The following is an 18,229-nucleotide window of genomic DNA, read 5'->3' on the forward strand; positions in this document are numbered from 1 at the left end:
ACTTAGCTGTGTGGATTGGCTCCCTTAGTGAGGAGCCCCCGCCCCAGCTGGGTCTCGCCACTCTGGTGGGTTTGTGCTTGACTATGATGAGACCCCAGAATTTACAGCATCTTTTTCCTTTGGTGCTGCATGTCTATCCTCTTGGTACTCTTTTTTTGCTCCCATGGGGAACAAGTCTGTGGTGTTTCTGGTAATGTTCCGTACTGTCCACAGCTGACACAGGGACAATCTCACACTGTTTTTTGTTCCCTTTTCTGTTCTTCATTCACCTTCGCCTATCCTTCTCCACTTTGGCATTTGAGGCTCCTATTGTTGTTTTTCTTCCCAGTGTGCTCCTGATGGCCGGCCCATCTGTGTGACATGTAACAGGTGACTTGATAATGTGTAATTCCCAGCCCTGGTTCAACATGTAGGGTTCAGAAGTACAAGCCAGGCTCAGGGAGGGGAGATTGCCTGAGCTGCTGACTTTCCAAATTGCCAGTTGGTCTCCCTATCAGATGTTATGGAGGCGTGACCTGTTGGGAGGTGTGACCTCAGGTATGAACAATTACCTAAGGCGAGTGTGCCCACTTGTGAAGGGGACCTCTAGTTGAAAAGAGCGTGCCCTTGGAGGCACTCGCAGTCATGGGGGGGATGGGGATTTCCTCACAATGAGCCAATCATTTTCACAATCAATGTCCGTTGTTTGTTGTTGTTGTCTTCAGTACAGAGACTGGTTTCGTGCAGCTCTCCATGCTAATCTATCCTTGCAATCTTTTTCATCTCCCAGTACCTACTGCAACCTACATCCTTACAAATCTGCTTAGTGTATTCATCTCTCGGTCTTCCTCTGCGATTTTTACCCTTCACGCTACCCTCCAATATTAAATTGGTGAGCCCTTGATGCCTCAGAACATGTCCTGCCCACTGATCCCTTCTTCTAGTCAAGTTGTGCCACAGATTTCTCTTCTTCCCACTTCTATTCAGTACCTCCTCATTAGTTAGGTTCTATACACCTCTAACCTTCAGCATTCTTTGTAGCACCACATTTCAAAAGTTTCTATTCTCTTCTTGTCTACATTGTTTATTGTCCATGTTTCACTTCCATACATGGCTACACTCCATACAAATTCATCAGAAAGGACTTCCTGACACTTAAATCTATACCTGATGTTAGCAAATTTCTCTTTTGCAGAAACGCTTTCCTTGCCATTGCCACCTTATATCTTATATTCTCCCTGCTTCGACCATCATCATTTATTTTCCTCTCCAAATAGCAAAACTCACCTACTACTTTGAGTGTCTCATTTACTAACCTAATTCCCTCAGCATCACCTGATTTAATTCGACTACATTCCATTATCCTCATTTTGCTTTTGTAGATGTTCATCTTGTATCCTCCTTTAAGGACACTGTCCATTCCGTTCAGTTGCTCTTCCAGTTCCTTTGCTGTCTCTGACAGAATTACAATGTTATCGGCAGACATCGAAGTTTTTGTTTCTTATCCATGGATTTTAATTCGTACTCCTAATTTTTATTTTGTTTCCTTTCCTGCTTGCTTTATATGCTGATCAAATAGCATCAGGGATAGGCTACAACTCTGTCCCACTCCCTTCCCAACCATTGCTTCCCTTTCATGCCACTTGACTCATAACTGCCATCAGGTTTCTGTACAAATTGTAAATACCTTTTTGTTCCCTGTATTTGACCCCTGCCACCTTCAAAATTTGACAGACAGTGTTAGTCAACATTGTCAAAAGTTTTCTCTAAGTCTACAAATGCTGGTTTGCCTTTCATAAATCTATCTTCTAAGTTCAATGAACTCTCTGCCAGGCACTTACATGTGATTTGCGGAGTATCTATGTAGATGCAGGTGATGCAGATTTGTATAAGTTTTAGGTTCAGTATTGCCTCGCGTGTTCCAACATTTGTATGGAATCCAAACTGATCTTCCCTGAGATCAGCTTCTACCAGTTTTTCCATTCATCTGTAAGGAATTCGTGTTAATATTTTGCAGCTGTGACTTATTAAACTGATAGCTTGGCAATTTTCAAACACCTGCTTTCTTTGTGATTGGAATTATTGTATTCTTCTTTAAATCTGAGGGTATTTCGCCTGTCTATCAGGCTATCAGTAGTCCTGATGGAATGTTGTCTACTCTTCGTGGTTTCACTAGATGAAGACGGTCAGTCCTTCACAACAGTAAATCTGTTTCTAATTCAGAAAGGTGTTGATGCAATTGCAAGCCCTGTGATGTCCTGCTCTCATTTTGTGGAATAGCACTTTGCTTTTGGAAACTGCTTCTGATTCTCAAGCATGACGACTGCTTGCTGCTTTGCTTCTCGATGATATCCTGTTTGTGTTGAGGCCCATAGAACTCGGAACTCTTTCTGTGTTGGTGTTTACAGTAGGCTGCTGGATGGTCTGACCAAGGCTGAAATCCAAACATACCACTCTGACCAGGGTGCCATTGCCGTCAATCTGGTGATGAAAAAGGTAGGTGCCTTCTTAGTGTGCATGCACGCACACACCCACTCTCTCTCTCTCTCTCTCTCTCTCTTTCTCTCTCTCTCTCTCTCTCTCTCTCTCTCTCACCATTGATAGATTGGTGCTTCCGTCAAAGATCAAAGCAGGCTATGAAGTTATCACAGTCCAACAATGTATTCTGAATCTGATGTGCTGCTACCAGTGTCATTGTTTCAATCACTCGAATGTCTTGTTGACACCTGACCAAATGTTTAACCTATGGTGGGGATGCACACAAGGGCAATTGTTCTCTTCCTCCCCACCGTATAGACAGAAATGGCCACCATGCTGCTCCTCTTGAGATAGCCCCATGTATCTTGATGAGTGGGGTGTCCAGGAGATCTAGCTAAAAGGAAACGTACCTTAGCTGGTCGCTCAAAAGTCACTGGCTAGTCTCAAACCCTGCCTTGTGCTGTCTGGTAGTTAGAGTACCGTTCTTGCTAAATCTCGCTCCATGCAAACCTGAGACCTTAAATTCTACTCCGAGGTTGTGAAATTGCCCAGTGTTATGGTAGCATGGCTATTCCTTCTTCCAGTTATGCAACAAGCCATCCAACTCTGGCCACACAGGGTGAAGTCACCAGTTATACAACCGGCAGGCCAGGAAGGACAGCAGGAATACTCCCGTGAAGAACTCAAATGACTCTCCTGCCAACCACAGCCTGAGTCTTCATCTGCTAGCCAGAAAGGTCCAAAGAAGTCAAAGAAAGGCAAATGGTCTTCTCCTTTGCCAATTCAAAGAGCCTCTTTGGTGGTGTCGCCACGTGATACCTTGGCCTGGCTGGCCTTTGTGTCTCCGGTGTGCACCACTAACCATTTCTGTGTATTGAACTCTGCAAGCTGTCTGCACAACAAAGCCGACACGTCTGTAGACTAAATGGAACACGATTGTCATGGCTCTGTGCCCTGTAGCAGTGATTCTTGACAGGATGGCAATCGGCATCCTCTGAGGTGACAGCCATTCATTGTTTCCTTATCATGACTCCCTGTATGGATGTTCGTGGCCTTCAATCCAACAAAGAGGATTTAGGGCTGCTTTTAGAATTGCAGCATCCACTTGTATTCTGCTCTCAGGAAACAAAATTGTGTCCTCATAACTGCATTGAGATTTTGCATTTATTCCTGGTCTGATTTGACTTTCCCCAAGCTCATCTATTGGGGAGTCAAGCTGCTCATACCGGATGATGTTCATAGTAAAGCCATCTCCCTGACTCCCCATCTTCAAGCTGTTCCAGTTCGCATTTTCCTTCCTCATTTGACCTTCTCCCTTTGCACCACTTACATCACTGAATCATTCAATGTCACCAGGGGAGACTCTCGCAGCTTGTTGGGCAACTTCCTCACCCACTTCTGCTGCTCAGTGACTAAAGCACACCATCCCTTTTGCCCCCTCCCCCCCCTCCCCAACTCTGCATGTCTGGTGGTTAGAATATGCTTGAGGTATTCCGGCCTGTCGTAAGAGGCGACTAAAAAGAGTCTCATATGTCTTGGCCTTTGTGATGGTCCCCTGTCTGGTTTGACCATCTTTCTAAATTTTCCTGAAGAGCGAGCCAAGTGGGGAAGGGTGCCTTACTTGGTGCATCGTGTCCATCGTGCATTGAGATCCTTAACACACTTTTTCGTCATCGCATTGCAGTCCTGCCCATTCTGCATATCTTGGGTGAGACACCCTCCTGGGTGCGTTTCCACCATGCACTATGCAGCGTCACTTTCTGTGCCTATGGTGACCGTGGACTTCTTTGCACCTCATATCCAGCACGGTATCTAGTCCAGTGTGTGTGTACCCTGTTGGTTGCAGCGTCCCCCGACAACACAGGGATCACTCTGCTGATCTCTGCGCCATTAACTCCCCACATATGCCATGGAGTAGATGGCCATCTCCTTAGGGCATCGGGACTCCCAGCAATGGCCATCCTGCCAGATGACACTTGCTGAGACTGGGTGGCACCTGTGGGGAGGGCCCCTGTTCGGAATGGGTGGCATTGGGTTGGTGGCATCAGGGCAGATGATACTCCATGATGTGTAGTATGTCATCTCATGCTGGTCGTCCGCTGCCAGCAGTCTTTCAGTGAGAAAAGTCTAACTTCAATGCTAAGAAATATGAGCCCAAACGTCCAACTCCCTGGCCACATCATGGCAGGAACGCCAGGCTAAAGAGGGCAGTGAAGCGTATTCACCCCAGTACCTCGTATGTACAAGAGTTCATGGGGAATCTTTGATGTCCATGAAACCTCAATTTTTCGTGGAGCATTTGGGTGACAAGTTCAGGAAGGTGGAGGGTTTGTCCAAAATGTGCTCTGGGTCAGTCCTTATAAAAACAGCATCCTCTGCCCAATCACAGGTATAGCTCGCTTGTGACAAATTGGGGGATGTTTCTGTTTCCATCACACTCCATAAGATCTTAAATCTGGTCCAGGGTATTACATTCCACAGGGACTGGAACAGAAAACGGAGGTAATGACAGTGGCACATAAAGTGCCCTCCGCCACACACCGTTCGGTGGCTTGCAGAGTATAAATGTAGATGTAGACCTAGTTTTGCAGTGTGACAACGAGCAGCATGCCAGTTTAGAGCGGCGATGTGTTCATTTCATCTGCCGCATCCATCGGGGCTCAAGGAATAATCAGTTTGCCACGGGTGCCTTCATCTTGGCCTTCGAGGGTGATACATTGCCTGAGAAGGTGAAGTTGATGGTCTACCGCTTTGACATCAAGCCATATATACATCCCCCGATGAGGCGCTTTAAGTGCTGGAAGTGGCCATATGTCTCCCTGCTGTACTTCCAGTGTCACATGTCGATATTGTGAATGTCCATCACATCCCAATACTCCATGTGCCCTGCAACTGTGTCAACTGTGGAGAGCATTATTCACCTTGATCACGAGGATTTTACAGGAAGAGAGGAAGTTCGTGGAATGTAAGACCCTGGACCGACTGAGGCTAAGAGGAAATTTGAGCACCTACATCCTTTAGCTGTGACCTCTTACACAGCCACTATGAGAACAGTTGTCGCCTCTCGGAACCAGAAGGTTACACCTGCCCCCTTGATGGTGCGGGGCACTTCCCTCCCTGTTGGTCCCACACCACCTACTATGGGAGCAACCCCACCCCCACCACACACGCACACACACGCAAAACTGTTCTGGATATCGGTACCCACTTCTGAGCTGGAGAAACGGAAGTCTTCTTTGGATCCTCTTGCTAGGAAGGGGTCACTTGGGTCACTGCCTTCCCAGGTTTCTGCTAGTGGGAAAGATGATACTCACCATTGGCTGAAGAGCCCAAAAGCAGTTGGTCATGGGGCTTCACGCTCATCCTCAATCCGGGAGACTTAATCAGTGAAGTTCTCCCAGCCAGGGAACCCAGTGAGAGAAATCCAAAGGCACCGTGCTTACTGGCTGAGGCAGAGACGTTGAAACTTTACTGTCTCAGTTCGACCTCTGCCTCTTAAATACTGGCGCCGCCACACATTTCAGTGTGGCTCATGGTAGTTATTCGGCCATTGATTTATCAATTGGCAGCCCAGGACTTCTCGCATCTATCTACTGGAGAGCACATGACGACCTGTGCGGTAGTGACCACTTCTCCATCTTCCTGCCACTGCCCTGGCGTCAGGCCCATGGACGCCTGCCCAGATGGGCTTTAAACAAGGTGGACTGCGAAACTTTCACCTCTGCAGTCACCATTGAATCTTCCCCACACGGCAACATCGATGTGATGGTTGAGCAGGTAATTACAACAATCGTTTCTGTGGCAGAAAACACGATCCCTCGCTCTTCAGGGTGTCCCAGCGAAAGGCAGTCCCTTAGTGGTCGCCGGAAGTCACTGAAGCAATTGAGAAGCGTTGGCTAGCTCTGCAGTGGCATAAGTGGCACCCTTCTCTGGTGCACCTCATAGCCTTCAAATGGCTCCAAGCCTATGTTCACCTACTTATCAAACAACGGAAGCAGGAGTGTTTCGAGAGGTATGTTTTGACGATTGTGTGCGGTACATCATCTTCCCAAGTCTGGGCCAAAATCAAACTTGTTCTCAGGTACCTGACTCCAAAAGGTGTTGCCAGTGTTAACATAAATGGCGTGTTATCTACAGACACAAAAGTGATTGCCAAGCGCTTTGCTGAGCACTATGCTCCGGCCTCTGCATCAGAGAACTACCGAACAGGCTTTCGCACTCTCAAATGTCATCTGACTACAAGCGTCACCTCCTTGTCTTCAACAGAATCTGGTGCGATGGCATCTTTATATTGCAATGGCGGGAGAGCACCATCATTCCAGTGCTCAAACCCAGTAAAAACCCACTTGATGTGGATAGCTGTCGCCCCATCAGCCTCACCAACGTTATTTGTATGCTGCTGGAATGTATGGTGTGTCAGCAGTTGGGTTGGGTCCTGGAGTCAAGTGGCCTACTGGCTTCAAGCCAGGGCGGCTTCCACTAGGGTCGCTCTACCACTGATAATCTTGTCACTTGAGCCTACCATCTGAAAAGCCTTTCCCAGCTGCCAACACCTGGTTGCCGACTTTTTTGATTTACGAAAAGTATGCAACACCACCTGGCGACATCATATCCTTGCCACATTATACGAGGAGGTCACTGAGGCACGCTCTCGATTTTTATCCAGAATTTCCTGTCACTTGGCACTTTCGGTGTCAGAGTTAGTGTCTCTCATAGTTTGCTCCATATCCAGGAGAATGGGCTCCCTCAGGGCGATGTATTAAGTGTTTCTCTGCTTTTGGTGGCCATTAATTGTCTAGCAGCAGGTGTTGAGTAGTCCATCTCACCTTCTCCGTATGCAGACGACTTCTGCATTTCGTACTGCTCCACCAGTACGGGTGTTGCTGAGTGGCGCATACAGGGAGCAATTCAGAAGATGCAGCCACGGTCTCTAGCCCACAGTTTCCAGTTTTCGGCCGCTAAGTCATGTGACATGCACTTCTGTTGGCATTGTACCGCTCATCCGCTACCAGAACTTTACCTTCATGACGATCCAATAACTGTAGTGGAGCCATATCGATTCTTAGGTGTGGTTTTCTACACCTGATTGACTTTTCATCCTCAACTTCATCAGCTTAAGTGGAAGTGCTGGCAGCACTTCAATGCTCTCCACTGCCTGAGTAACACCAACTGGGGTGCTGATAGCTCTATGCTGCTGCAGCTCTACAGAGCCCTCAGTCAATCCCACCCTGACTTTTGGAATCTGGTTTATGGTTTGGAGGCGCCCTCAGCGTTGCGTTTACTCGACCCGGTGCTCCACTGTGGCCTACACTTAGTGACAGGAGCTTTTAGGACGAGTCCAGTGACCAATGTCCTTGTGGAGGCCAGAGTACCTCCATTTCAGATTAAGTATGCACAACTGCTGGCCAGTTACATTGCACACACTGTGTGCTGCTGCACATCCAAATCACTGTCTCCTTTCCCCACCCATGGTGGTTCATCTCCTGCATCGGCAGCCCAGGTCAGGGCTAATGATTGTGGCTCATGTGTGGTCCCTTCTCTCGGAACTGGAATCCTTCCCTTTACCACCTCTATTTGCAGTCCATTCACGTACACCTCCATGGTATACACATCGGCTGCAGCTTTGTCTGGACCTTTCAGGTGGCCATAAGGACTCCGTTAACCCTGCAGCTCTCTGCTTTCACTTCCTCTCGATTATTGACATGTTCTGGGGCTCTGAAGTGGTTTACACCGATGGCTCGATGGCTGATGGTCGTGTTGGATTTGTCTACGTTCAAGGCAGCCATATTGTGAACAGAATTCCTTACCTGATGGCAGCAATGTATTAACTGCAGAGCTTGTGGCCATTTATCGTGGACCTCAGTGTGTCTGTTCATGCCCTGGGGAGTCATTTTTTTTATGTACAGGCTCTTTGAGCAGCCTGAAAACTGTCGATCAGTGCTACCCTCGTCATCCATTGGTATCATACATCCAGGATTCCATCTATGCCCTGTAACGGTGCATTCGTTCAGTGGTGTTTATCTGGACCCCTGGTCACGCCAGAATACCAGGAAATGAACTTACTGACAGGCTGGCTAAATAGGCTACACGGCAACCACTTCTGGAGATCAGCATCCCCGCAACTAACCTGCTTTCTTTATTACGTCACAAGGTTTTTCAGCTTTGGGAGACGGAATGGCAAAATCTCAGTATGCACAACAAACTGCGATCCATTAAGGGGACCATGAATGGGTGGAAGTCCTTGATGAGAGCCTTTCACAGGGACTTGGTGGTGCTCCGCCGGCTCTGCATCGGCCATGCCTGGGCGACCCACGGCTACCTCCTGCACTGTGAAGACCCACCTTAGTGTAAGTGCAGCACCTGGTTGACAGTGACCTAAATTCTTCTGCTTTGTCCTTCTTTGGCTGCCCTGTGACTTCATCTTCGGTTGCCAGGCTTATCATTGATTTTAGCAGATGACGCCTCATCAACTGATTCTGTTTTACATTTCATCTATGAGGGTGGGTATTATCACTCGATCTGATTTTTAGTGCATATCTGTGTCCTCCGCCCTAGTGCTTTTAGGGTGGATATTTTAATGTGTTGCAGAATGGCTGTTTTTTCCTTTTTATTCTCGTGGTCTGGCAGCCAGTTGTTCTTGATTGGAATTCAGGAATATTTACTACTTCTTCTTTGCTGAAGGAGTTTCGAAAAACCGTGTTTAATAACTCTGCTTTAGTGGCACTGTCATCAGTGACTTCACTGTTATCATGCAGTGAAGGTATTGATTGTGTCTAGCCACTGGTGTGCTTTATGTATGACCAGAATCTCTTTGGGGTTTCTGCCAGATTTCGAGACTGAATTTCATTGTGGAAATAATTAAAATCATCTTGCATTGAAGAAAGCGCCATATTTCAAACTTTTGTAAAACTGTGCCGATCTTGGGGATTTTGCGCTCTTTTAAATTTGACATGCTTTTTTCGTTGCTTCTACAACAACAATCTGACCCGTTTTGTGTACCATGGGGGATCAGTACCCTCACTTACTAATTTATGTGGTATATATCTCTCAATTGCTGTCGATACTATCTCTTTGAAAACATTCCACAACTTTTCTACACTTACATGATCAGATCGGAAGGAGTGTAGACCGTCTCTGAAAAAGGGTTTAAGAGCATTATCAGCTTTTTTAAATAGATATACTTCGTGTTTCTTTTTGATTGTAGGTGTTACGGTATTCAGCGTAGCAGCAGCTGCCTTGTGGTCGGTAATTCCTGTATTCGTCACAATACTCACTATTTGTCGACTATTTGTTACTAGAAGGTTAAGTATGCTTTGGCAACTATTTACGGTTCGAGTGGGCTCATGAACTAATTATTCAAAATAATTTTCTGAGAAAGTATTCATTACAATTTCTGATGACGTTTTATGGCTGCCACCGGCTTTAAACGTATAATTTTTCCAGCATATTGAGGGTAGATTAAAGACGCCACCGACTAATTGCATGAGTGGGGTACTTATTTGAAATGACTCAAGTTTTGTTTCAACTGTTTAGCTACTATATCTTCTGAGTCGGGGGGGGGGGGGGGGGTCGGTAAAAAGATCCAATTAATAGTCTAGTCCGATTGTCAGGTATAAGGTCTTTCCATACTATTTCACACAAACTATCTACTTCAACTTCGCTACAAGGCAAACTACCTCTGACAGCAATAAATACACCACCAACTGTATTTATCCTTTCTGAACACTGTTAGATCATTCGAAAAAATGTCGGCTGAACTTATTTCTGGCTTTAGCCACCTCTCTGTACCTACAAGTATTTTAGCTTTAGTGCTTTCTATTGGGTCTTGGAGCTCTGGTTCTATCCGAACACAGCTATGACAATTTACAACTACAATACCAATCTTTTCTACAACTACCTTACAGTGTTTTACCTGCCTACATTTAGACAGATGTCCCTTCTGTGGTTCCCTGAGACTCTCTAACGTAAAAATCCGCCCAGTCCATTCCACACAACTGCCAATACCTGTCTAGCCACTTCCTGTGTGTAGTGGGCTCCTGACCTATTGAGCAGAACCTGGAAAACCACCACCCAATGGCACAAGACAAGGGATCTGCAGCCTACATGGTCACAGAACCGCCTGAGCCTCTGATTCAGACCCTCCACTCGGCTCTGCACCAAAGGACCACAGCTGGTTCTATCGATGAGCTCCACCTTAATCTCAGAAGCAAGACTGGCAGTCTTTACCATTTCCGCTAGCCGCCTGAAACCAGATAGTCTCCTCCAATCCAAAGAGACAAATGTCATTGGTACTGACATGAGCCACCATCTGCAGCTGGCTGCACCCTGTACTCTCCATGGCATCCAGAAGCACCCTTTCCATATCTGGAATGACTCCCCCAGAATGCTCACTGGCTCTCTTCCCCTCCTCGGCAGCCATGTTCCTAAGGGCCCCCACTACACACCTAACGTTGGAGCTTCCAACTACAAGCAAACCCACCCTCTGTGAATGCCCAGACCATGTGGGCCAAGAAGCTTCCTTTGAGACAGGGTGGATGACTGCATCCAGGTCAGAGACATCAGCCACAGATAACACCTGAAACCTGTTCATCAAACAAACTGGGGAGGCACTACGATTGGGCCCCTTGGAAAGCTTTAAGCTGCATGCAAGACTTTCGAATGATCTCCCACTCGACCACAGGTGAGGGGTCAATCTCAGTGCAGGCAGTACACGGGGCAGCCACAGCAGTGGACCGATCGGAGTACATGTGGGACGTGCTCGACGACCCTCACGTCCCTGTGTTTGATCCCCCATATTGACGCCCCTGGGCAGCAGCCTCAAGCTGTGTGATGGAAGCCAAAGCAGCCTGGTGCTGTGAGTGAAGGGTCGCCAACTTAGCTCACATCTGTACACAACAATCACAGTTTCTATCCATTACTGCAGTCACTGCTGTTTGAAGCTGGTAAAAATATGTAAGACGCAAGTGGTTTACTTGCATTATTAGTAGCAGGAACTAGTGGTGCTGTTCTCACTGACTGTCTAACTGAACTTATGACCTGCCACTTGACCATGAAATGCAAGTATTCTCACCTCCCATGTAACTGGCATTACATGAAGCAGATCCTGATGCAATTTGGAATTTCTGTGTGATGGTCTAGATACGTGTCTACCTATTATACATTATGACCCTCCTTAACTGTCGGCAGTCTGTGTCTGTCAACAGATGAGGTCGGCCTGTATGCTTTTGTGCTGTACACGTCCATTCACCTTTCCACTTCATTATCACATCAGGAACAGTGGACCTAGGGATGTTCAGAAGTGTGGAAATCTCGTGTAAAGATGTATGACAAGTGAAACCCTATCTTCTGATGAAGTTCAAAGTCCATGAGTTCCGTAGGGCACACCATTCTGATCCCTCACGATGTCTGATGACCACTGAGGTCGCTTTTATGGAGTACCTGGCAGCACAATGCACCTAATATGTAAAACGTATGTTTTGGGGGTGTAGGGATACTTTTGATCACATAGTGTACGTGTGGGGTAGTCCAATATTTAACCAGTACCTCAAAATATAAAGTTGTGAAATAAAATTTTGGTTGTTCATAGGCACATTTGCTGGTATTTTGTGTCAGGGTGTAAAAACAACTAGGGGACTGATGACCTCAGATGTTAAGTCCCATAGTGCTCAGAGCCATTTTTTTGTAAAAACAACTAGGATCATACGCACCCATGTAAAAACTGTGAAACATGGAGAAAAAGAAGATAACAATTGCCACACATTAATTCCAATCTACTGAAGAGAAGACAGCTAAACACGGGGACATGGAGAAATGTCTACAAAATACATTAAAGAGAAACAGAGGTCCATAACTAAAAATTAAATGGGGTTTGCCATATCGCTATGATGGATAAAAAGTATAATGCAGTCGACAGCCCGCACATCATTCACTAAGAAAAAATGGCCAAAAACTCAGACAGCAGATCCAAACAGCAGTGCATGAACAGTTAAAAATGGGCATTCCTCAGGAAATGGCAGACAGTTACAAGTTGGACGCAATGTGCACAAATTGGTGGGGGAGCGCCACTTATCAAATGCTGATGACCAAAAAGGCTGCACCCAATACACAACGAAATTACAATGACCCGTCTGCAGCAGGGGGAAGGTCGAGAGGAGATCGTCCAAGCCGATGCTGTAAAACCTGGAGCTTATTCCCATGAAGGGAGGACATGTGGCAATGCCGAAGTGACACCACCTCGTGCCAGACAGCAACACCAGATCACCAGAGGGAATGTAAGAACTAGCGGGCTGAGGTACAAGGAATGCAGCCTTGGCAGCAGCATCAGCAGCCACATTTCCTGTCAGACCGACATGACTAGGAACCCACAAAAATCACAGTGGCTCCATCAAGAGTGAGCAAGTGACGGTTTTCCTGGACCCACTGCATTAAGGGATGGGCGGTGTAGAGTGCACAGAGGCTTTGAAGTCACTGATAGAGTGAGCAGATGACAATTGAAAAGGCTGTGTCACCAGATGTACTCCAGCATTGATACAGGGCACGGAGCTCTGCTGTAGCTACTGAGCAGTGTGCTGGAAGCCGATACTGAAAAACATCGCCAATGATGAAGGCATACCGACACCATTGTCAGTCTGAGAAACGTCAGTGTACACAAAGGTACTATCATGATGTTCCATACGCATGTTGTGCAACAATGGAATAGAGCAAGGCTGGAGTAGTGTCCCAAGAAAGCAAATGAAGGCCAAGGTGAACGTGGGCCACCACATGAATATTAGATTGTCAAGGGTTCACACCTACAAGGAAAGTTGCGGTAGTGTGAAGTTAAGCTGCTGGAGCAAGAGCTGTAAGTGTAGATGCATGAACAAAGCACCGGTAGTCTAATTTCGAGCTGACAAGAGATCAGTACAAACTGAGGATGGTGACGTACCATTGAGGACGTGTAGAACATTGACGGATCGCATACAGTGTGCTGCAGGTGAGACATGGGAGGACCAAGAAACTATCCTACCGAGCGAGAGACCTAGGTATTTCAGTTTCCATGAAGAGAAGAGCAACAGGGCCAAGATGCAAAGACAGTGGAAGGAATCAACTGCATGCTAGAGATTCATACAAACTGTTCTGTCAGTGGAAAAGCGAAAGCCTTTATCAATGCTCCATGAGAAGAAACGATCGAGACATCGCTGAAGATGTTACTCAATGAGAAAGGTCCATGGATAATTGCAATGGATGGAAAAAACAACAAAAAGAGAGCTGGAGGTACCAGGAGGGAGACAGGGCATTATAGGGTTAATGGCAATAGCAAAGAAGACGATGCTCGGGACAGAACCCTGAGGCACACCATTTTCCTGGATAAAGGCGTGCGACACGGCAGAATCCACACATACCTTGAAAAGTCTCTAATAAAAATTCCTCACGGAAATTGGGCATGTAACCATGGAAGCCCCACATGTAGAGACTGCAGACGATAACAGTCCTCCAGCACACGACGTAGGCTTTCTCCAAATCGAGAGAGACGGCCACACCCTGGGGTTTGTGCAGAAAACCATTCATGACATTGGTGGGCAAAATGACAAGATGGTTAACTGCTGAATGGCACACTCGTAATCCATAGTGTGCAGTCATAAACAAACTGCGAGAGACTAGCCACCATACCAGCTGGCCATGAATCGTATGTTCCATTACCTTGCAAACACAGCTCGTGAGAGAGATGGGGTGGTAGCTAGAAGGAAGGTGATTGTGCTTCTCAGGCTTAGGTATGGGTATGACTGGCTTCACAGCAGTGCCTGGGAAACGTGCCTTCTGCCCAGGTGAGGTTGTACATATTAAGCAGAAAGTGCTTGCCTGCAAGACAAAGGAGTTAAAACATCTGAATGTGAACAGATCTGGCCCTGAGGTGGAGGATCGGGATGAAGTGAGGGCATGAACTAGTTCCTTCATAGTATCAGCGACATTGTAGCACACTCGATTTTGAGAAGGGTATTGCCCGAGCCTCTGCTCGTTTCCGATGGAGGAAAGGAGAGGGACAGTGAGAAAAGTTCGAAATTTCCGCAAAATGGCGGCCCAAGGCATTACGAGATCACAGTGGAGTCCACAACAGCATCATCTGCTACCGTCAGACTGGAAACTGGAGAATGGATCTTGGCCCCAGAGAGCTGTCAGAGGTCTGTCAGAGGTTGGCCCACATGACAGTGGGAGTGGAACTGTTAAAAGAACTAGTAAATGAAATCCAGCAAGCTTTTTTGCTGTCCCAAAGAACACGACACTGTGCATGCATTGCTGTATAATGAATGCAATTTGCCTTCGTAGGATGATGGTTGAAAACGCAGATAGCACATCTACATGCCCCAGGACATGGCATGGTAAAGAGGAAGCGTGAGGAATGGAGCATTCTGCAGCAGTAAGTATAACGTTTGTGAGATATTCCACCTGGTCATCACAACTGGTGAAATCTTCTTCGTCAAAGACCACCAGCGAGGAGTAAAGCCTCCAGTTAGCCTTAGTAACCTGCTATGTGGGTGTGCATACAGGTGCGGTAGGAGTCAGCATATGGATAGCACACAGGAAATGGTCACTCATTTAGGTGTCTGAAGTAATGGACCGCTTGAGACCATGGGCAACCTGGGTGATGCAGAAGTATATGTCCAAATAGGACTAGGTGTGTAAGGAGTGAGAAATGAATGTGGGTGCTCCTGTATTAAGATAGAAGTAGTTAAGTTGGTCAAGGTCAGCTAAGTGGGCACCTGTCTGACAGTTTGTGGGAGAACCCCAAAAGGGATGGTTTGTTGGTATAAAAGAGGGGGAGGGGGAAGGGACCAAACTGCGAGGTCATCAGTAAAAGAATTAAGCAATGGAAAGAAGGAAAACGAGGCATACACCAAAATGACAGGAGAAAGGCAGAACCAAAATAACAAGTCGGACAATCAACACTACTATGGAGGAAACAGGAAAAGAAAACCACAGAGAGAAGCAAGAAACAGGTACAAGGGGTAAAAACAAGAGAGAAACAAGATGAGAAACATAGAAGTAGATATCCTCAGAGTAACAAAGCAGTTTAAATCACTTACTAAAGGCAAGGCCTCCGGTCCAGATTGTAAACCAGTCATATTCCTCTCAAATAATCCTCATAAAATAGCTCCATATTTAGCAACTGTGTACAACCACTTTCTCACAAAGATCCAGTACCTAAAGACTGGAAAATTGCTGAAGTCACAAAAACACCCAATAGGGAGGTAGGAGTAATCTGCTGAATTACAGGCCAATATCGAACATATTCTGTGTTCGGACATTATGAAGCACCTCGAAGAAAACTTTGACACATAGTCGGCACGGTTTCAGAAAATATCGTTCTTCTGAAACACAACTAGCTCCTTATACTCATAAAATAAGTGCTATTAACAAGGGATGTCAAATAATGTCATATTTTTAGATGTACTGAAGGCTTTCGACACTGTTCCTCACAAGCGTTTTCTAACCAAACTGTGTGCCTACGGAGTATCGCCTCAGTTGTGCGACTGGATTCATAATTTCCTGTCAGAATGGTCACAGTTCGTAGTAATAGATGGAAAGTCATCGAGTAAAACAGAACTAATATCTGGCGTTCCCCAAGGAAGTGTTATAGGCACTCTATTGTTCCTGATCCATGTTAATGACAGGAGACAATCTGAGTAGTTGGCTTAGATTGTTGGCAGATGATGCTGTCATTTACCGTCTTGTAGTCATCAGATGATCAAAACGACTTGCAAAATTATTTAGATAAGATATCTGTATGGTGCGAAAATTGGCAATTGACCCTGAATAAGGAAAAGTGTGAAGTTACTCACACGAGTACTAAAAGAAACTGGTTAAATTTCGATTATGTGATCAGTCACACAGATCTGAAGGCTGTAAATTCAGCTAAATACTTACCGATTACAATTACAAATAACCTAAATTGGAACGATCACATAGATAATATTGTGGATAGAACAAACCAAAGACTGCGATTCATTGGCAAAACACTTAAAAGGTGCAACAGGTCTACTAAAGAGACGGCCTACACCAAACTTGCCCACTCCATTCTGGAGTGTTGCTGTGCGGTGTGGGATCCGCATCAGGTGGGACTGACGAATGACATCGAAAAAGTACAAAGAAGGGCAGCTCGTTTTGTATTATCGCAAAATAGGGGAGATCGTGCCACAGACATGGTACGTGAATTGGAGTGGCAATCATTAAAGCAAAAGCGTTTTTCGTTGCGATGGGATCTTCTCATAAAATTTCAACCACCAGTTTTCTCCTCCGATTTTGAAAGCATTCTGTTGGCACCCACCTACATAGGGGGAAATGATCATGACGATAAAATAAAGCAAATCAGAGCCCGCACAGAAAAAATTAAGTTGTTCGTTTTTCCTGCATGCCGTTCTGGAGTGGAACGGTAGAGAGACAGCTTGAAGGTGGTTCATTGAACCCTCTTCCAGGCACATAATTGTGAATAGCAGAGTAATCACGTAGACGTAGATAAGTTACACATCAAGCCAGTGAATGCCGAACGACGCCTTGCTTGGTGTAAGGAGCTTAAACATTGGACGATTGAACAGTGGAAAAACGTGTGGAGTGATGAATCATGGTACCGGGTACACAATGTGGCTATCCGATGGCGGGGTGTGGGTACAGCAGATGCCCAGTGAAAGTCATATGCCAGCATGTATAGTGCCAACAGTAAGATTCGGAGGTGGTGGTGTTACGTTGTGATCATGTTTTTCATGGAGGCGGCTTGCACCCATTGTTTTGCGTGGCACTATCACAGCACAGGTCTACATTTATATTCCAAGCACCTTCTTGCTTCCCACTGTTGAAGAGCAATTCAGGAATGGTGATTTCATCTTTCTACACGATCGACCACCTGTTAATGATGCATGGCCTGTGGCGGAGTGGTTACGCGACAATGACATCCCTGTAATGGTCTGGCCTGCACAGTGTCCTGACCAGAATTTTACAGAAAACATTCGGGTTGAAACTTCCTGGCAGATTAAAACTGTGTGACTCGCATTAGGGAGGACGACGGTTCAATCCTGTCTCCGGCCATCCTGTTTTAGGTTTTCCGTGATTTCCCTAAATCGTTTCAGGCAAATGCTGGGATGGTTTCTTTGAAAGGGCACGGCCGAATTCCTTCCCAATCCTTCCCTAATCTGAGCTTGCGCTCCGTCTCTAATGACCTCGTTGTCGACGGGACGTTAAACACTAACCACCACCACTAAAACTGTGTGCTGGACAGAGGAGACGAGGTACTGGCAGAAGTAAAGCTGTGAGGACAGGGCGTGAGTCGTGCTTGGGTAGCTCAGCTCGTAGAGTACTTCCCCATGAAAGGCAAAGGTCCCGAGTTCGAGTCTAGGTCCGGCACACAGTTTTAATCTGCCAGGAAGTGTCATATCAGCGCACAATCCGCTGCAGAGTGGAAATCTCATTCTGGAAACATTCGGGTTGTTTTGGAACACAGACTTCGAACCAGGCGTCACCAACAGACATGGATACCTCTCCTCAGTCCTGCACTCCATGAAGAATGAGCTGCTATTCCCCAAGAAATCTCCCAGCACGTGACTGAACATATGCCTGCGAGAGTGGAAGCTGTTATCATGGCTAAGGGTAGGTGAACATCATATTGAATTACTGATGGAGGGCGCCATGAGCTGGTAAGACATTTTCAGTCAGGTCTTTGGATACTTCTGATCACATAGTGTATCTTCTGTTTTGATGTCATGTAGCTGGAGTCACTGTAAAAGTCTTCATGTCTTAGGCAGTT

General features: G+C 46.2%; 1 protein-coding gene across 2 annotated transcripts in view; it reads left to right on the top strand.

Moving 5' to 3' along the window:
• The window catches only part of LOC126108604 (uncharacterized), a 203,773-nt gene that overhangs the window by 37,635 nt on the left and 147,909 nt on the right, over positions 1-18,229 (top strand). The gene's annotated exons all lie outside the window — the stretch shown is intronic.

This window comes from Schistocerca cancellata, chromosome 11 (genome assembly GCF_023864275.1).
Source record: "Schistocerca cancellata isolate TAMUIC-IGC-003103 chromosome 11, iqSchCanc2.1, whole genome shotgun sequence".
NCBI lineage: Eukaryota > Metazoa > Arthropoda > Insecta > Orthoptera > Acrididae > Schistocerca > Schistocerca cancellata.